We start from the raw sequence: 5,000 nt of genomic DNA, 5'->3' as shown, positions 1-5,000 counted from the left end.
AGGCTAGGCATATAGAGAGGAATGGACCACGGTTGCCAAGGTTGCGCAAGTTTTGGGCATTTTTTGCCCGGATATGCCCAAGTATGCCCCGATAGGCCCGTTACGCCCCGGTATGAACGCGTATGCCCGGATAGACTCGGTATGCCTTGGGATACATGCGTATGCCCCGATAGGCTTGGTACGCCCCGATATGCGCACGTGTGCCCCAGTAGGGCTCGGTATGCCCCGGTATGTACGCGTGTGCCCCGATAGGCCCGGTATGCCCTGATAGGCCCGGTATGCCCCGATATGCACACGTGTGCCCCAATAGGGGTCGGTATGCCCCGGTAGGTACGCGTGTGCCCCGTAATGCACGTTTCGCAGATCTCCCCGCATGTCCCGCCCCTATATGTAATACTTACTTACTTACTTTCTTTCTTGCTTGCTTGCTTGCTTGCAATGGTTGGGAGTGCCCGGCATGCCCCGCTGCAGAGACCAAGGGCGCAATGACTTGGCACCGCGGATGCCGGGACTCCGGCACTTCCCGTGGCACTGATGGTTGGTTCCAAAGACAAAAGGCCGTGCAAGGCCACCGCACCGCGGATGATTTTGCTCGTGCTGGCGCCGTTGTGTGGCCAAAGAACATGCGCGAATGCTCGTGTCGGAAGGGTTGGTGTCCTGGCCCCGCGGGTGTCACGAATGCTCGGTTGCGAAGACCATGGGACCAGAGCCATGGCACGTCGGATGATGGCTCCAGCTGGCGCCCCGGCACTTTCTGTGGCATTGATGCTCGGTTTCAAAGACAAACGTGCGCAGTGCCAGGGGACCGCGGATGACTGCTCGTGCTGGCCCCGTTGGGCGGCATTGATGGTCGGTTGCAAAGAAAATGCGCGATTGCTCGTGTCGGGGCCCGGCAAGCCAAGGCCAAGCGAGCCATGGCACGTCGGATGATGGCTCCAGCTGGCGCCCCGGCACTTTCTGTGGCATTGATGCTCGGTTTCAAAGACAAACGTGCGCAGGGCCAGGGGACCGCGGATGACTGCTCGTGCTGGCCCCGTTGGGCGGCATTGATGGTCGGTTGCAAAGAAAATGCGCGATTGCTCGTGTCGGGGCCTGGCAAGCCAAGGCCAAGCGAGCCATGGCAACGCGGATGATGGCTCGCTAGTGCTGGCGCCGTGCACAGTGGCCTCGCACACTCGCCCTGCACGCTTCCCTTGCACGCAGCCTTGCACACTAGCCTCGCATGCGAGCCTTGCACCCTAGCCATGCAAACTAGCCTTGCACGGTAGCCATGCACACAAGCCGTGCACATTAGCCATGCGCACAAGCCCCGCACACTAGCCTTGCGCACAACCCTTGCACACAAGCCATGCACTCGAGCAATGCACACAAGCCTTGCACTCAAGCAATGCACACAAGCCCTGGACACTAGCCTTGCACACGGGCCTGGCACACAAGCCTTGGGCACTAGCCTTGCGCACTAGCGTTCCACATGAGCCTTGCACACTAGCCTTGGACACTAGCCTTGCACACAGGCCTTGCACACTAGGCATGCTTGGGCGAGCTGATCCCGCATCAAGTCGACGGGTCTAGGCATTCTTGGGCGCAGATCCCGCATCGTCTCGTCGCGTCTGGGCGCAAACACGTCGCGTCTCGTTGCGTCTTCAGAAGTCGTCGCTAACAGCACCTTTGGTTGCCACTGGTGGTTAGGCTGGTTGGTTGCGCAAACCCTATAGGAGGGTGGCATGCTGGTGGGCGTTTTTGCCCGGATAGGCACTAGAATGTGCAGATTTTGGGCGTTTTTGCCTGGATAGGCTAAGGAATGGGCATGCTTTGGGCGTTTTTGCCCGGATAGGCACCGGAATGCTTGGCCTTGGCTTGTCCTAGCAAGGCATTGCTGGGTTGGGCTCCCTTGGCCTTTTGGGCGCCTTGGACGATGTCTTGCGAAGACCATGGGCACAAGGCCATGGCATATGGTGAGGAAAGGACCACGGTTGCCAAGGTTAGGCACCGGAATGCTTGGCCTTGGCTTGCCAAAGCAGGGCATTGCTGGGTTGGGCTCCCTTGGCCTTCCGGGCGCCTTGGACACTGTCTTGGGAAGACCATGGGCACAAGGCCATGGCATATGGTGGGGAATGGACCACGGTTGCCAAGGCTAGGCATATAGAGAGGAATTGCATTTTTGCCCGGATAGGCACCGGAATGCTTGGCCTTGGCTTGCCATAGCAGGGCATTGCTGGGTTGGGCTCCCTTGGCCTTCCGGGGGCCTTGGACGCTGTCTTGGGAAGACCATGGGCACAAGGCCATGGCATATAGTGAGGAATGGACCACGGTTGGCAAGGCTAGGCATATAGAGAGGAATGGATCACGGTTGCCAAGGTTGCGCAAGTTTTGGGCATTTTTTGCCCGGATATGCCCAAGTATGCCCCGATAGGCCCGTTACGCCCCGGTATGAACGCGTATGCCCGGATTGACTCGGTATGCCTTGGGATACATGCGTATGCCCCGATAGGCTTGGTACGCCCCGATATGCGCACGTGTGCCCCAGTAGGGCTCGGTATGCCCCGGTATGTACGCGTGTGCCCCGATAGGCCCGGTATGCCCCGATATGCACACGTGTGCCCCAATAGGGGTCGGTATGCCCCGGTAGGTACGCGTGTGCCCCGTAATGCACGTTTCGCAGATCTCCCCGCATGTCCCGCCCCTATATGTAATACTTACTTACTTACTTACTTTCTTTCTTGCTTGCTTGCTTGCTTGCAATGGTTGGGAGTGCCCGGCATGCCCCGCTGCAGAGACCAAGGGCGCAATGACTTGGCACCGCGGATGCCGGGACTCCGGCACTTCCCGTGGCACTGATGGTTGGTTCCAAAGACAAAAGGCCGTGCAAGGCCACCGCACCGCGGATGATTTTGCTCGTGCTGGCGCCGTTGTGTGGCCAAAGAACATGCGCGAATGCTCGTGTCGGAAGGGTTGGTGTCCTGGCCCCGCGGGTGTCACGAATGCTCGGTTGCGAAGACCATGGGACCAGAGCCATGGCACGTCGGATGATGGCTCCAGCTGGCGCCCCGGCACTTTCTGTGGCATTGATGCTCGGTTTCAAAGACAAACGTGCGCAGGGCCAGGGGACCGCGGATGACTGCTCGTGCTGGCCCCGTTGGGCGGCATTGATGGTCGGTTGCAAAGAAAATGCGCGATTGCTCGTGTCGGGGCCTGGCAAGCCAAGGCCAAGCGAGCCATGGCAACGCGGATGATGGCTCCAGCTGGCGCCCCGGCACTTTCTGTGGCATTGATGCTCGGTTTCGAAGACAAACGTGCGCAGGGCCAGGGGACCGCGGAGGACTGCTCGTGCTGGCCCCGTTGGGCGGCATTGATGGTGTGTTGCAGAGAGCATGTGCGATTGCAAGTGTCGGCCGGGTTTGGGTTCCCTTGGGCTTTCGGGTGCCTTGGACGCTGTCTTGCGAAGACCATGGGCACAAGGCCCCGTCCTGGCCCCTTGTTCGATTCGCTCTCGTCTTGCGCTTGCTTCCAAGGTCCTCCATGACCTTCCCCATGGCCTTGCTAGATCCCCCCCATGACGCATGACCTCTGTCCGTTGATTGGTTTTGAGTGCACACCATGCCCGGCTTGGCACCGTGTTGTCGCGTGAGTGGCATTTGGATCGTGCATGCTGGTGGGCTACCTGCCAATGCGCACAAGCCTTGCACACTAGCCTTGCGCACGAGCCTTGCACAAAAGCCTTGGACACAAGCCTTGCGCACAAGCCATGCGCACAAGCCTTGGACGCTAGCCTTGCACACAAGCCATGCATACAAGCCTTGCTCACAAGCCTTGGGCACTGGCCCATCGCAGTAGCCTTGCACACAAGCCTTGCGCACTAGCTTTGGGCACGAGCCTTGCGCACTTGCCTTGGGCACTAGCCTTGCACACAACCCTTGGGAACTAGCCTTGCGCACCAGCCTTGCCCACAAGCCTTGCACACCAGCCTTGCACACTAGCCTTGCATACAAGCCTTGCACACTAGCCTTGCACACAGGCCATGCTCACTAGCCTTGGGCACTAGCCTTGCACACAGACCTTGGGCACTAGCCTTGCGCACTAGCCTTGCCCACGAGCCTTGCACACTAGCCTTGCACGCAGGCCTTGCACGCTAGGCATGCTTGGGCCAGCAGCTCCCGCATCAAGTCGGCGGGTGTAGGCACGGTTGGGCGCAGATCCCGCATCGCCTCGTCGCGTCTGGGCGCAAACCCGTCGCGTCTCGTTGCGTCTTCAGAAGTCGTCGCTAACAGCACCTTTGGTTGCCACTGGTGGTTAGGCGGGTTGGTTGCGCAAACCCTATAGGAGGGTGGCATGCTGCGGGGCGCTGGAATGCGCAGGCTTAGGGCGTTTTTGCCCGGATAGGCACTGGAATGTGCTGGTTTTGGGCGTTTTTGCCTGGATAGGCTAAGGAATGGGCATGCTTTGGGCGTTTTCCCCGGATAGGCACTGGAATGGGCTGGTTTTGGGCGTTTTTGCCTGGATAGGCTAACGAATGGGGCATGCTTTGGGCGTTTTTGCCCGGTTAGGCACTGGAATGCCTGGCCTTGGCTGGGCATTGCTGGGTTGGGCTCCCTTGGCCTTTCAGGCGCCTTGGATGCTGTCTTGTGAAGACCATGGGCACAAGGCCATGGCATATAGTGGGGAATGGACCATGGTTGCCAAGGTTAGGCAATATAGAGGGCGGTGGGCGAGTAGGCCATGGCGTCACTTGTTTGCCCGTGTTTGCTCCCTTTGTGCGTTGTTTGGTTTTGGGAGCACACCTACCTTGCTAGGCTCGGCGGCTTACCCCTGCCCTTGTGGGTACTGGGTTGCACGTCTGTTTGCAACCCTATGGCTTGGTTGCTGCTGGCTTGGTTGGGTAGTTTGCCTCCGCCAATGCGCACAAGGGTTCCTTTTCTTCGTACCTGTGAGCTTACCTCCCTTGTTCGATTTGCTTTTGTATTGCGCTTTCTTACAGGGTCTCTCCAATGAGCTTCCCCCCC

Source organism: Tasmannia lanceolata, unplaced genomic scaffold (genome assembly GCF_043159265.1).
Source record: "Tasmannia lanceolata isolate RefF3 unplaced genomic scaffold, GAP_Taslan_0.1 ptg000118l, whole genome shotgun sequence".
Taxonomy (NCBI): Eukaryota; Viridiplantae; Streptophyta; class Magnoliopsida; order Canellales; family Winteraceae; genus Tasmannia; species Tasmannia lanceolata.
The sequence above is the reverse complement of the archived record's forward strand: the minus strand, read 5'-3'. Positions refer to the sequence as shown.